Consider the following 16,504-nt stretch of genomic DNA (forward strand, 5'->3'; position numbering starts at 1 on the left):
CTATCAGCGTAAAGCTTGATGTCATCATCAGAGGCGGACCGGAACATCTCCCAGTCCGTGTGATCAAAACAGTCCTGTAGCGTAGAGTCTGATTGGTCCGACCAGCACTGGATTGTTCTGAGGGTGGGTGCTTCCTGTTTCAGTTTCTACCTGTTAGAGGGCAGAAGCAGAATGGAAGAGTGGTCCAATTTGCTAAATGGTGGGCGGGGGAGGGATTTGTAGCCATCCTGGAAGGGAGAGTAGCAATGGTCCAAAACCCTGTCCCCTCGTGTGTTGAAACTAATGTGCTGGTGGTATTTTGGTGCGACTGATTTGAAACTGGCTTTATTAAAGTCCTCGGTCACAATGAACGTGGCCTCAGGGTGCATGGTTTCCTGCTCACCTATACTCCCATACAGTTCCTTGAGTGCCCGGTCTGTGTTGGCTTGTGGGGGAATGTACACAGCTGTGATAATAACCGCTGTGAATTCCCTCGGTAGCCAGAATGGTCGACACAGAAGCATGAGAAACTCCAGATCAGGAGAGCAGAAAGACTTGATAGAATGTATGTTCCTCTGATCACATCAGGATTTGTTGATCATAAAACATACACCACCACCTCTGCTTTTACCTGAGAGGTCTTTCGCTCTGTCCGCTCGGTGCACGGAGAACCCCGCGGGTTCAATGGCTGAGTCTGGAATCTCCACAGACATCCAAGTTTCTATTAGGCAGATAATGCAGCAGTCCCTCATCTCTCGTTGGAAAGAGATCCGCGCTTTCAGCTCACAGAGCTTGTTATCCAGAGACTGAACATTTGCCAGTAGAATACTGGGTAGCAGGGGTTGATTTGCACGGCGTCTTACTCTGATGAGAACGCCAGCTCCATTTCCCCTTTTCCTCCTGCGTTTCTGCGTCCGGACTGCCCAGACAAAGGGCTCCGCTTGCGTGTTTGTAAACAGCGGGTCGGCATTGAGGAATTTGAAGTCCGGTTTACGGTGTGAAATTGCTGAACCAATGTCCAAAAGTGTTTGTCTGTCATAGACAATAAGGCAGACAACATCAAAGACAAAAAAACATAAGAATTGTGAACAAAACAAACAAAACACTGCCATGTTGTGTCGGAGCTCAAAACGCAGCAGCCATACTTGGCACCATCTTGAGTCCAATTTTTCTGTGAAAGAAGTACAACCTCTGCTGGGCTTTTTTCACAGTGGAGTCAATGTGGGTGTCCCACTTCAGATCCTGCGAGATGGTAGAGCCCAGGAACCTGAATGACTCCACTGCTGCCACAGTGTTGTTTAGAATGGTGAGGGGGGTCAGTGTTGGGGTGTTCCTCCTGAAGTCCACAATCATCTCCACCGTTTTGAGTGTGTTCAGCTCAAGGTTGTTTTGACTGCACCAGACAGCCAGCTGTTCAACCTCCCTTCTGTATACAGACTCACTGTCATCTTGGATGAGGCCGGTGACAATAGTGTTGTCTGCAAACTTAAGGAGCTTGACAGAGGGGTCCTTGGCAGTGCAGTCATTTGTGTACAGGGAGAAGAGTAGTGGGGAAAGCACACGTCCCTGGGGGGCATCAGTGCTGATTGTACAGGTGCTGGAAGTGAATTTCCCAAGTCTCACTAGCTGCTGCCTGTCCGTCAGAAAGCTGGTGATCCACTGACAGATAGAGGCAGGAACAGAGAGCTGGGTTAATTTAGTCTGGAGAATAGCTGGGATGATGGTGTTGAAGCCGATCTGAAGTCCACAAAAAGGATCCTTGCATATGTCCCTGGTCTGTCCAGATGTTGCAGGATATGACGCAATCCCATGTTGACTGCATCATCCACAGACCTGTTTGCTCGATAAGCAAATTGAAGGGGATCCAGAAAGGGTTCAGTGATGACCTTCAGGTGGGCCAACACCAGTCTCTCAAATGACTTCATGACCACAGATGTCAGAGCGACGGGTCTTTAAGCACAAGAAACATCTTTCTTGGTATATATATAATTTAGTTGAAAAGAGCCGTCCGACTTGTGGTGCACCTCCGTTATTTTGCATCCAGCGATTTGAACGTGACGTCACCTCAGCTCCAGAGGGATTATGGAATTGTAAAGTGTCCAGTCGATCCACACTTCAGATTCTCACCGGAAATAGTAGGTCACACGGGTATTTCTTGCTTATTGTTTTATCAATACTGAGGATTCTGACATACTTGTCCATTGGCATACAATATAGTAGGACAACGGCTATTTGCCCTAAGTGCATCTAGCAATAGATGCCATTTACTCTAAGGCTGTGTCTCATTTGGAAGGCTGCGTCCTCCGGAGGTCGCATTTCTTGGCCGCATACGTCAGAGTCTGTCTCGTTTCATAAAAGCGAGTAGGACACTTCGAAAGCAGCCTTCAAATGCGACCTTCTTTCACGGGAATTCGGAAGATGCATGAGGTGTATCCTTCGTGGGCACTCACAACCCACAATTCTTTGCTTCAACGGAAATGTAAAAAAAAAATAACACCAATTTGCCTATAAATATGATGTTCAAATGCAAGTAATGTTAATTCCCAAGTTGAAGTACCTCAGTAGATGGGTGCAGAGTATATAATATGTATAATTATATTAATATATAATTAAAATAAAGTATTAGACTAAAAGTACAACTGTAAAATCTATTTTCTTTTCTCTTTACATCTTTATAACTCTCCTAAATTGTACCTCATACATTACCTTCTAAAGGGAATTTGTTCCCTTCTCACTCAAAGTGCTCGCGCTTGTTAAAGAGTGGCGTGCTGTCATAGCAACCATGTTACGTTACGTTTCCTTTTGTCCTACGAAGACCGTCTCATTTAAACGAGATTTGTTTAAAGGAGGACATTCGGTATACTGCAGCCTTCAAAGGACACGTCCTACCTAGCATGCAGCCTTCGAAACGAGACACAGCCTAAGTGTAAATAGTGCAAAGAAGATGCTTTTTGGTGCTATGTTAGATGCTATTTTCACCCCTAACGAAATAGTAAAATACAGCATAAGGGCATCACTGAGGTGTGTTTATTGTGTTTAGTTAGAGCCAAACAGACACCCTACACCAACCCCTAAACCTAACCCAAACCTTACAAAATCTTACTATGGTTTTACAACAGTAACCATAGTATCACCGTGGTATTTTGTAGTAAAATTATAGTAACCAAAAAATTAAACATGGTTACTATATTATCATGGTTAATTAATTGCATTAAAACCGTGGCTCCCTGACCTTAACAGTGACCAAATCACTGCAGGGAAATCAACCTTTACATAAATATTTATTTATTAACAGAAGTAGAATGAAGGAAATAAGTATAGTGGAGAGTCAAGAAACAGGATAGGGAAAGGTGGGTTCGTCCGCACCGTCGTTACACCCCACACCACCAGTGACGCTAGGGGCGCATCGTGTCTTCAATTTCCGTGTTTTTCTACCAGACTATATAGGCCAATCATTTGGCAACATTACCGTTTACGTCACACACGGAAGTGGTGGCAAAACCCGTGACCAAACAGTAAACTTTTATCGGATACCATTTGTTGAAAAATGATTTTGAGGGTTCTCGTAGCTTGTGGCTTCAAGCCATAAACAGAGCTGACTGAACTGAGGAGATAATTTCAAACATTTATAGCAAACATTATTACAGGTATGTTATTAACTCATATCATTATAGTAATTGTACAGCTAAGAATAGCAAAGAAAGAAAAAGAGAGGGAAGTATGCCGCATTATTTCAGAAGTGAATCATGTGGTCTCTGATCATGAGCTCATAAATATCCCCTCAACGGCTGACAACACTACACGCCTTATCTAAATGAGTTTCTTTGTCACACACTGTTTATTATCAACACATTAAATATTAAACTCATACTGTAACTAAAACTTGTCCGTATCAATATATCACGGCTTTAATGATACTCCGTAATGTGTCTAACAGACCATACTCGAGACTTCTCTGCTTAGTCACGCCTGTGCGTTTACACACACACACACACACAAAGTGTGAGACTTTGCCCCTCCCAGTAAGTGTGTGCGCGCACCAATCGGCCACGCACTTGACGGACTCTCTGTAGACACGGGCGGGGCTCCTGGTCTATGAAACTGAATTACCGGCAGACCAAAACTAAACTTACCCGAGCTGATCTCTCTCTCTCTCTCTGTGTCGTGCGTGCGTGCGTGGGAAATTCACATCGAACAGTCATACGAACTGCGCGAGAATGTCTTAACATTGGATTTGTATCACTGAAAGACTGAGACACTTTGACATCTGCAGCTGTATATTCTTTTGCGTATGTTGGCTGCTTAAACGCTGGACAAAATGAAATAAATGTAAACATCTTCGATTATTAACAGACATCTGGAGATTTCAGCTTTTCGCGTCAACTGAAGTGCTTGTGAATCGAATAAGGGTATGTAACCATTTTTTTCATATAGTTTTCAGTTTTTGCTCTATAGGTTATTAATGTATGCCAATGCAATGAACATACCGGCGTAATTTACCGCAGAGCGTCGTGATAGCAACACATCTACTGTATCAATAAAATGCATGTTTTTTAGAGAAAATATACGGGTTTACTATTGAACACACGTGCTATGACGCGTTTATCCGTCCGTCCCAACTCCAAATGATTTTACGACTGATTACTGCATAAATACCTGAACTTGATGGCAGGGGTGTTGTTTCTTGATCACGAGACGTTGGCATCTCGTGGAGCCGCGCGCTGTTCCGTGTTTACATCTTCAGTCTACATATGCCTACATCCAGTTAACGTGAAATAAGCCTCACCGACGTAGGGTGTTTATTATCGCATGATTTTACAGATCTCTTAGTGTTTTTGCAGCTTTGATATGCGCTTCAATAGACTGCCATGGTTGCATTTGTTGTCGTAAAGCCAGTCTTTCTAAAAGCCTATAGTGCATAACATGTGTTTGCCTATTTTCCACACATATATATTCTAGAGTTGCTTTGAGTCATGCAATACTCTAGGAATAGCAATGCACTTATTTCCTGCACTGTCCACTGTGACATTATGACGTCATTCGTCGTTAATCGATGCCCCTCCTCCATAGTATTTTTTTTATCAGCAGATTGGTAATTACCTATATTCCAGCGGCATTCACTCTATTAGCCTTTTAGGCGATCTCTGTGGCTTCGGGCCATGCCTATGTTTTTGAAGAGACATTTACTGGCCTGCATCTAAATCAGTACTACTGTGAAACATGATCTGTGATGTTTACACTTGTTTTATTTGGAGAGTGGGAGCTTCTATTCTGACTTGTTCTGAATGCAGTTGTGCGAGGTGCCCCTGGCTGATTTCCATGTCCCACTCCAGCTTGTGTTCTCAATGCTTTCGAAACATCTCATTCTGGGGATCATCATTCATGGTGATGTAACAAGCCTGATTAAGTAGGCCTCGACTGAATGTCATCATGTATCGCAGGTGTGTTCCAACTGACCTCTAGGTCAGCCTTGTAGAGCAGAAGGACAGGGGTGGTTGGTGCTGGAGCAAGTACTGTAGGTGCTGCAGGTGCCTGGAAGAATTGGAGAAGAGTATTCATGTGTGGATGAGAAAAAGGGCCGTGTGTGCGAGTCTAGCCAAGAGTGGATCGCTTTCATTACATTTCTATCAAGCTTCCCCTATTAAAAGACATCTCTGGCGGAGAAATAGTTTAAAGACCCCATGAAATCAAGATAGGAGTTTTGTGCATTTTAGTTAGGGCTGGTAACTGAGAACCAGATCTTATTCAGAACCGGACCCATTTTTAAATAAAATACTGGAACCGAATGATGCTCATGACTTTGACCGTTAACGGTTTTCGATCATGAATTGTTCTACCAATGTGAACACAACAACATGTTAAAATACTCTGTAACAGTGTTTCCTTCACTACCTTTCAACAGCACTGCAACACCGCTACTAAATCAGCAGCACGAAACATACTGTACAATGTACAAACTAATTACGGACATAATAGTCCGATTCCCGAAGACATGACTCTTATGTTATGAGTCGGTTCTTTTGAATATACAGCGTAAATATACAGCAAGATCAGTCTAGCCCAATTTCCGGACAAATGACTCTTATGATGAGTTGGTATTTTTGAATCTACAGCACGAAATATACAGTGATACCAGTGTAGCACAATTCCCGAACTAATGACTCTTTTGCCAGCAGACATATCACCCTGCAGCTCTCGCCTGGTTACCCACTGAAGTTAAGCAGGGTTGAGCCTGGTCAGTACCTGGATGAGAGACCTCATGGGGAAAACTAAGATTGATGCTGCAAGAGGTGTTTGTGAGGCCAGCAGGGGGTGCTCACCCTGTGGTCTGTGTAGGTACTAACGCCCCAGTGTAGTGATGGGGACACTCTACTGTAAAAAGACACTGTCCTTCAGATGAGATGTTAAACTGAGGTCCTGACTCTGTGGTTGTTAAAAACTCCCAGGGCACTTCTTGTAAAGAGTAGGGGTGTAATCCCAGTGTCCTGACCAAATCCCCCCCCATTGGCAATTCTCAATCATGGCTTCCTAATAATCCCCATCCATGAATTGGTTCTATCACTCTCCTCTCCACCAATAGCTGGTGTCTGGTGAGTGTACTGGCACACTATGGCTGCTGGTGCATCATCCATGTTGAGAGTCCCCTGTTTAGTGTATAAAGTGCTTTGAGTGTAGTGTCAGAAAAAGCGCTATATAAATGAAACATTCATTCATTCATTTTAAGTTGGTTCTTTTGAATCTGTACTGTAAAACATACAAATACAATACAATACAAGTGTAGCCCAATCCCATACAAATGACTCTTATGAGTCGATTCTTTTAAATCTAAAGTGCGAAACATACAGTAAAGCAAGACCAATGTAGCCAAATTCCTGAACGAATTACTCTTATAATTAGGTTATTTTAAATTAATAGCACGAAACATAGAGTGAGATCAGTGTAGCCCGATTCCCGTACAAATGATTTAAGACTTCAGTGTAATTACTGGATGGTTGTTCATATGACAGCGTGTTGTGAAACATTGTAGCGGAAATTTTTTTCTATGACCATGCACTACACGGATGTTTTTTCTGTCTCCATTTTTATATTAAGTTAGGAGTTGGGGGGCCCCTCTGCAACCCCTGGCTTAAGCCGAGGTAAGCCCGTGCGTTAATGCAAGGTAATCATACATTCATTTGATCTCTATAAGGAAAACTGCATTGTGAAGATCTTCTCAAGTCATACTGTATAGTTTCTTACAAAGTAATTTTTTTTTTAATCAAATCAGTGTATCACCTTGCAGGTCTGAAAGACCTTGAGATCTGAATAGTTCCCTGTAGATTCAACATGAATCGTGAAATGACATCAGGCTCATGCTTTGAATGGTACACAAGAAACATTGCAGATCATGCAATTCGCAAAACAACAATTAGAAAGGTTTGAAGGGAGTATAACGTACTGATATTCAAAAATAGCTGCTCTGTGAAATAACTACTCAGTTCTTCCTTGTCATGTAAAATGGACACATTCAATGCAACCGTAATGTTTACAGTAAGACATGTAAACTAACTTGTTTGGCAGCTTTTCAAACTAAAGAATCTCTTCTCACTGAAAGTTGCTAAAATGGGTCCATATTTTCCACCTCAGTACAAGTTTGCATTCAAAGAATTGTACAAAAATATCTCTCAGCAGCATCCTTTTCCTCTTTTATCTGAAAGTGCTGTTTTAAAGAAACTGTGTATCAGACAGCACTCCATTTTTGTTTCTCCTAAGCTGTGTTTTGCCTGGAATGTGTAATTTTATGGACCATTAAGACACAAAGACATGCTTAGGTATGAGAGGATGTGCTATATTGTAAATGTAGTACTTTCTTCCATGCATAGTTAGTTACTTTATAGTAAGAACAAAACAAAAAAAAAGAACATTAATAATATAGAAATTAATAGCTGTTACTGTACTGTGTATTTTAGCATGGCTGCAGATTTACTGACTAATCAAAATCCAGGACCAGAACTATCTTTTTATAATGTACTTTTCAAAGAAAGCTTTAAGTCATAGTCCAGTGCTTATTCTGGGTGTGAATAGGTTGTGGTTTTTCACATATCCATTGCTTGTGTTTGAGCGTGGATCATAGTTATTTAAAAAAGTAACTTCTGCGTGTCTTGTCAGATTCAACTGACTGTTGTTTGATTTTGTGAGATCCAACAGATTGTGGGTCACCGCACCCATTGCATTTTTGAGAAGGCATGCTGTTAAACATTACTCTGTTAGTGCAAATATGATGTAATCCTGCAGGGCTATTTTAGCTTAACCACTAGCTTCTTCAGAAGTCTCAGTAGACACCTTTACATCTGCCGACAGTCTTATCCTATGCAAAACTACAGCCGTAATTAATTGACTACAGGTTCTCCAACAAATCAACAGTGAGCTAAAAGGGTTTAAGAGTTTCACATCTGGAGCGCTGTTTTCTAAATGTGTTAGTTTTTCCACTGTGCCTCTGTCTTTGGGAGAGTGCTGCAAAAACAAACTGCAATCTTTGGTGTGATGTTTTATTAAGTCCAGGAGCAATGTTGGTGGTGCGAAATGATGTCTAAGTGTGTGTAATTTGGAGGGCTATGGGAACGTTGTGGGTGTTTCCACAGGAAGGACTTTGATCACTACTGTCTTGCATTGGGTTTGGTTTGTTCTCTAATGAGACTGCAAATCGCTCTATTAAAAGCTGCTATTGTTGGGGAGAGCAGTCACATGTTTTTACGTTTACACACCCGTTTCAGCATGCCCTTTTAGAAAATTGGCTTTTCCATCTATCATACATTTTGCATTGATGGTAACTGTCTGAGATGTTTCTGGTTGAATTAGATTTTCACATGAACCACATTTCTTTCTCATCGTATTTGTCTTTAAAGTATCTCCCCAATGTACCAACACAAAATAGGTATCATTTTAAATCTTAGAAGCTATACTCTACAATGCATGTAGGCATTATGACCAAAACTGAACAAGTGCTTTGAAATTTGCAGACAAATCAGAAGTGTTCCGTTTTGATAATTTATTAAAAAATTTGCACTCCACATATTAATGTAATCAGTAAAAACATCAAACTGATCAAATAGCCATGTGTTATATGTTGTTGGAAAGCTCTTAAAGACAAGAATATAACCAGCCTATTTGTTTTACGCACAGACAACAATATCGAATAATAGCTAAGTACATATCTTTGACCTACATTTTACATGTAAACGGGTGGTGCTTTTTCGCTTAACTGTTCACAGCACATAATGTGCTATCTGAATAAAAACATGTTAGCTTTCCTGGATCAGATTACTTTTTTTGTAAATGAGGTAGTACGTTGTCCAGCGTCACGGAACGCTAAACTAACTATATTAGGATTCAGATCACTGCAACCAGAGGTGAAAGTCTTCCAAATATGGGCAGAGAGGATTGTTCACTCTAATTACATATGGCCACCAGGAGATGGTGCCAAGTACATGACAAAGACTCAATAATGGCTTAAATGACACAGAATTGACTCTATGCACAGTCATTTCCACGTTTCCCTTTAGGGGGCACACTTCCAGCACAGCGTGGGAAATTTTCTTCCTACGCTGATAAATGCTGTCGAGGCAACTCGGGGGGAAAATGACTTCTCACATGCTTTATTTATTTAAGTTTCTGTGGATGACATTGGACAATATCCATCGCACATTAAGACACGGAGCTGTTGCTCCATCTAGTAAAAAGAAATGGGTTAACAATGTGTATTTTAAGATATTTCGATCACAATGAGGCCAGCACGGGCTTAGCATGGTCCCTGTTTCCGACTGTATTACACATGTAATTGTTAATTTATTTATTCTTCTAGATAAAGTATAGCTGTGATATTATAAGTTAATATAATATGATTATTTATGCTACTCCAGCTTCACAGCAAATACTGGAGTGAATGGTAATATATTTCTTAACATAGTGACTTACTTTAACCATACAATTTGTCTAATAGTGGTCAATATTTGTTTATTGGATTGGATTTATGCAGTATAATATATTTTTCACTTTCAGTATAATTAACATTAATAAAAACCGTGTCCCTTTTCTGTGAGATTTGTCGTGTGTGTGTGCACAGAACTGTCGAACTGAAGAGAGCACTGATGATGGATGAATGCTTGAGAAGCAAACATTTTTTTCTTTTATTTGCAAAAAAAGGACAGTTAACAATGATGTAGTAATCAGACACAATAGCCTAAATATAGATTAAATTGTGTTAACACTTTACAATAAGGTTTCGTTCGTTAATATGCATTAATGTATTAGGCATCATGATCAAACAATTAACAATATATATATACATATATATATATATATTTTTATTTTTATTAACCTTTGTCAATATTAGTTAAAATAGAATTGTTCATTGTTAGTTCATAGTGCATTAACTAATGTTAACACATACAACTTTTGATTTTTAAGATCTGTTAGTATGTTGAAATTAACATTAAGAATAAGACATTCTGTAAAAGTATTGTTCATAGTTAATTCATGTTCACTAATGTTGTTAACTAATGTTAAAAATAACCTTATTGTAAAGTGTTACCAACTGTGTAATTTCTGAAAATTGTGGTGTGATATTTCAGATTATATGAATAAAAACAAATGTATCCTCAACTGTAAAAAAATGTTTCTCAGTAGTGCTTTACTCATTTGTAATCTCATGCTTTGACTAGGGGGGGACATATAATAATTTACAAAAAAATCAGTACTGTGTGTAGTGTTCTCAGTGATGTTTTTCCGTTGTCCTGCAGATGGCGCTAAAACATCAGCTGAGTAACGGAACAACTGTCCCACATCGTCTTCAGGTGATTGTTTGTGCTAGTGGTGCACCAATCAGGAAATTTGAGGCTGATACCGATCTCCGATTTTTTTGTTATTTTTTAAAAAAAATTTTTAATACTAAGATCAGCCAATACCGATTATTTTTTTTAATTTTTTTAAAGTGCCCTTTGCCACACTTTTGCTAGTTATATGCTGCAGTTATATGTTTATGCCCCACACAGTAAAATTACGGTACCACTTTACAAAAAGATTCAGTTTGTTAACATTATTTAACAACATTACTGTAGTTAACATGAACTAATGAACTTAATGTTAGTCACAACACATACTAACACATTATTAAAATCATAAGTTGTATTAGTTAATATTAATGCACTATGAACTAACATGAACTAACAATGAACAATTGTATTTTTATTAACTCATTATGATCAATAAATGCTGTAAAATTATATTGTTCATGATACCTAATGCATTAACTAATGTTAAAGAAATGAAACCTTTTTAATGAAGTGTTACCAAAATTACATAAAAATTACATTAATTGTGAATTGCTAACATTTATTTGTATTGAAAACAGTTATTATTAAGAGTTCTGTTGCCAATATCAGAAGGTAATTGTGACATACTGGCAACCAGTAAAAACCATGAGAGCATCACACACAGCAGAGATACAAAGATACTTTCAAAAATATGAAAAATATATATGTTACAAGCTCTAAAACTGCTCCAGTGAGAAATCATTAATATCTATGATTTGTTTACGGTCTTTTGCATCTTGTAACACAAATCACTAATAATTAAGCAAATGCGTGAAGACGCGGTGCCGTTATTGAAGGTTAAACTGTTACATCTGTTATTAGTGGTATTGTGACCAACATTAATCAAACAACATTAATTAAATTGGGATCCTCACACAATAGCACTGGGATGAGTGACTGATGAAATATTGAGAGCACCTGGAGAGCGCTCATGTTAAAGGGAGTGAAGCCAAAAGTGCTCATGATCACTCAAACAGTCTCTATCGCTCCACACAACGTCTGCTTGTCACGACTCATGTTACATCACATGTACTCAGATTTTATTTGCATGTTTATTTGTTGTTTAAATAGTTTTTATACCCGTTTGCAGCCTCTTTATCCTCTTCCTGCTCACTGTGCAGGGAGTCAGAATAACTACTGTAATGACTCTAGAAAATGGGCAACACAATGCATGTGTAATTCTTACACATTTTTAAAAACAAAACATTCATGTGAATTACATCATGTCTGAAAGTTTAAATTTGTGAATGCTTAGAATTGCCAACAACTCTGTCATGTTTCAAGTGCTGAGCAAGTGCTCATTTATTAGAGTAGCAGTATGTATGTGTGATTCCCTGCATGCTGCAAAAAAGATCGGCGATCACAGATTTAAGACTAATATCGGCTGATTTTGATTGGTGGTCAATTGATCAGTGCACCCCTAGTTTGTGCTCTCGAATCGCTTGTTGCTGTATTTCTCACTTGTAAATCACTGTACAATCGCTGGATGTAAATACTCTGCACACAGAGGAAGCCTTACACAACAGTATAGCAGTGCTCGGCCATTCGGCCATTCTGCAATCTTTAAAACTTATGTATTTACACATTTGGAGCTCATTAAGGAGCTCATTTTTTATATTTTTACTAAATAAAATTACATTTGTTGTGATAAATCGCTTTATTTTAGAAAGAATAGTAGTTTGTTATAACTCTTGACACTTTCACGTTAGCTGGATATGATACTGAAAAATTGTAAGCCCCCTGAGATTTCACCGGAAATATGTAGGCTACGTTCCGTGTATAGAGTCCATTGAACTGAATGAGATCTCATTACTCATTCCTGCATGCTTTGGAGAGAGAGCATACCTTTATTCGTTGTTGTATTTGCTTGTGTAATCAGTTCTTATGTACAACTTATTATGTTTTATTTGTTTAGAGAAGCTTCTGAACACTAGAAGATATGAATGTATAGTAGGATAAATTTATTTTTGTAATGTTGTAACTTTTGATTGCTTTATCGTTTCAACACAATATTTGATTATTTGATGATTGTGAAAAAAACAAAACAAAAACAGTTTTCGGAGCTACCTTATTTTCACTGAGATATATAATGTCAAATTAGAAAAATAAGACTTTTTTTTTTTTTTTTGCCTTTACGATTTATGAAATCGTTTTTCGATTAAATGTGCAGCTCTACTGTCGATTTAGCGTAGCTTGTATTGCACCCAAACATTCCTTAAACATTAATAGAAATTTATTGTTTATTACAGTTTAATTTGATTGCCTCTGCAATGTAAAAACGGCTCTTTCAGACATATGAACATACAGTTAAAATCTGTATATATGAACTAGTAGAGCAGGCAACAGCAGTAGGTTCCAGACTGTTTTTTAGTCAGTCAGATCCTCGTTAGGCTAATATTATTGCAGTGAGAATGAAGGATCAGTTTTAAATAGGCCAACCAGCTTCTCCATCTCTATCTTTAATAGCCTATACAATGTGGCATTAGGGTTGCAAGGGGCCGGTAAATTTCCGGAAATTTCCAGAAACTTTCCATGGGAAGTTAAGCAGGGGAATTTTGGAAATATTGGAAAAAACTTTGGGCACTTGGCTATATGCTGCTGTGTCTTTGTGGCATTCTTAACATAGGTCTTGCACAGTATTTGCAAATGTACACAGCCTTTCCTTCTACATTGGCTGAGGTGAAATGTATCCACACATCAGATGGCACACGTGGCATTGTTCTGTAGAATAAGATTAGAAAAAAGCTTGTAAAAAAAAACTCTAATGCAATGCCATGCACTGATATATAAATAGTTAGCTAAACAATTGGAATATTCTGGAATGGTAAAAATATTTTACAATTGATGCTAGACAAATGAATAGAAATAGGCTAGATGAATAGATGAACACTCCTCAATCAGCATGCTAAATCAAACTATAACCTAAATTCTTGTATGATAACAGAAAACTGGCTTGCAGAAGGCAGAAGAAACAGCATCACAGTTGAGCTAGCTAGCACCATGATAGCTAGCCTCTTAAATTGTCAATGAAATGGTGTTAGCTAGCTTACATTTAGCATATCTGATTTACTGGCTAGCTAGCTACTGTATAAACACATTTTGATTTAGTGTTTGCTAGTTAAACTTTAATACCACAGATCAAATATATTTACCCTAGTAATATCATCAAAAGTTACTTGACTGGATGTAGTCCTTTGGCTCAAATGCAGTAGTGTGGCTTCAGTAGTCATGCTGTAGTAAGTAGCCTGCAGTAAGTATTGTGCTGTGTGCATGTGAATGCGCAGGGTAGAAATTCAACTGGATTTGTATTAAATCTGGTTGTTTTAACCAAGATTATGCTGCAAGATATTTTTTTTTTTTTTCAACTACACTTAAGTTCCCTGTTATAGGCTAACATGCAATTTTGCAAATTTCCAGATTATTCCCGTTAATTCCCATATATTTCTGTTAATTCCCATGGAAAGTTTCCAACTATGAAAATTCTCGGAATTTTGCAACCCTATGTGGCATCAGACTGAGGAGGCTGCCGACCCTGTTTGTCTACCCTCGACAGAAACTTGATGTCATGTGCATCCTTGGAGGCGAATCAAACTAGTCTAGACTTTTAACCAAAACAATTCCAAAAACTGAGGGTGTGTTTTATGCTGCCGTGTGTGACTTGCCCTTCAGTGGCCTTTTGGGAGTAGGTGGCTGCATGATGACTAATAAAACTGTCAAGTAGATTCTTGCAAGGTCACTATGAATGCATTTCACAACCTATACAAAATTAAAATCAATGTTTTTATTTTTGAAAGTCTCATTTCCAGGGAAATTTCCTTCTTGCTTTGTTCTGTTGAACATGACAGAACCAGACAGTTGCAGATGTGTTGTATGGAGTGTTCAGCATGCACTCTAAAATGGGTTTGTGCTGCTTGTTGAATTTACTTAATTAAAATGAACCAAAATGACACAATTCTAGAACATTTTGTCACAACATGGTTTCATTGCATTCTATCCTTTTAAATGTGAAAATGGAAGTTTACTTAATTCATTTGAGTTGGGAAATACTTTTTGTGGTGTTAATGTAACATTGATGAACAAAGGGGATTTCCATTTCCCAGCATGCTCTGCATGGGACTCGATAGGGAGAGTAAATGTTAAAAGTAAGTGTTATTTTATGTGTTTTTGTGCAGGAAGACTATTAAGCGGGATACTTGGTAGTAGAGCCCGACCGATATGGGATTTTTGAGACTGACACCGATTTTAGAGAGGGAAAATTCACAGATTACCGATATGGTGGCCGATATAGTTACATTTTGAGCTGGAATAAAAACAGACCTTTTCTATGTGGATTCTGCACCGATTTTGCACTGATATGACTATGCAAAGGTCCTCAGAAGGCTGCTTTCTTAAATATTTTTATCAACGAATATTTGACATTACTATTATACAGTCAACAAATTCTAGAAATGAACACTGAGAAAATAAATAAATAAAAATACAATAAATAGCTTAATAAACATCAGTACTGTTAGTATAAGTCAATTGCTGACCATTTAAATAAAGAATAAATAAAATAAAAATCAGTACTGTATGTTTAGTATCAGTAAATTGTTGACCATTTAAATAAAGAATAAATAAAAATAAAACATAGTTAAATAAATATCAGTACTGTTAGTATCAGTCAATTGTTGACCATTTAAATAAAGAATAAATAAAAATACAATAAATAGCTAAATAAACATCAGTACTGTTTAGTATCAGTCAATTGTTGACCATTTAAATAAATAATAAATAAAACATAGTTAAATAAACATCAGTACTGTATGTTTAGTATCAGTCAAATGCTGACCATTTAAATAAAGAATAAATAAAAATAAAACAAATAGCTAAATAAACATCAGTACTGTTTAGGATCAGTCAAATGCAGACTATTTAAATAAAGAATAAATAAAAATACAATAAATAGCTAAATAAACATCAGTACTGTTTAGTATCAGTCAAGTGCTGACCATTAAAATAAAGAATAAATAAAATAAATAGCTAAATAAACATCAGTACTGTTTAGGATCAGTCAAATGCAGACCATTTAAATAAAGAATAAATAAAAATACAATAAATTGTTAAATAAACATCAGTACTGTTTAGTATCAGTCAAATGCAGACCATTAAAATAAAGAATAATTAAAAATACAATAAATTGTTAAATAAACATCAGTAGTACTGTTTAGTATCAGTCAAATGCTGACCATTTAAATAAAGAATAATTAAAAATACAATAAATAGCTAAATAAACATCAGGGGCCGGTTGCACCAGCTATACATACGTTACAACGTAGCCTTGTTGTGGCGTAAATGGGCAATAAGTCACAATTTACGCTCTGCTAAATATTTGAGTGTTGCACCATTACATTTATGTAGGACGTAACCCTACGTATAAAACTAAATATTTATGGAAGCCTCCGACCAGGAGTAACTGATGTAATAAAAAGCAGACTCATTTAATGACATCAGTGAGCTCATTTTTTGTTGACAGGTATCAGTCCTTTCGACATATATGATGATGTTGGCATTTACACTCATTTACATTTACGAGAGAAAACGTACTTTTAAGCGGCTCTTCAGCATGAAACCGGACTAACGGTGCCGTTTTTAGGGTGCGTCACCCGGTGTCAAGTTTCAACACATTCAAAATA

The 16,504-nt window shown here is 37.8% G+C and overlaps 1 protein-coding gene across 2 annotated transcripts in view; it reads left to right on the plus strand.

The window, feature by feature from the left end:
• The first annotated feature begins 4,062 nt into the window (after positions 1–4,062).
• The window catches only part of LOC127452093 (inactive rhomboid protein 1), a 90,827-nt gene continuing 78,385 nt past the window's right edge, over positions 4,063–16,504 (plus strand). For both annotated transcript variants that reach the window (XM_051717278.1, XM_051717281.1), the window contains exon 1: positions 4,063–4,388. The gene's annotated coding sequence lies outside the window, so the exon portion shown is untranslated. The remainder of the gene's footprint in view (positions 4,389–16,504) is intronic.

Source organism: Myxocyprinus asiaticus, chromosome 14 (genome assembly GCF_019703515.2).
Source record: "Myxocyprinus asiaticus isolate MX2 ecotype Aquarium Trade chromosome 14, UBuf_Myxa_2, whole genome shotgun sequence".
NCBI lineage: Eukaryota > Metazoa > Chordata > Actinopteri > Cypriniformes > Catostomidae > Myxocyprinus > Myxocyprinus asiaticus.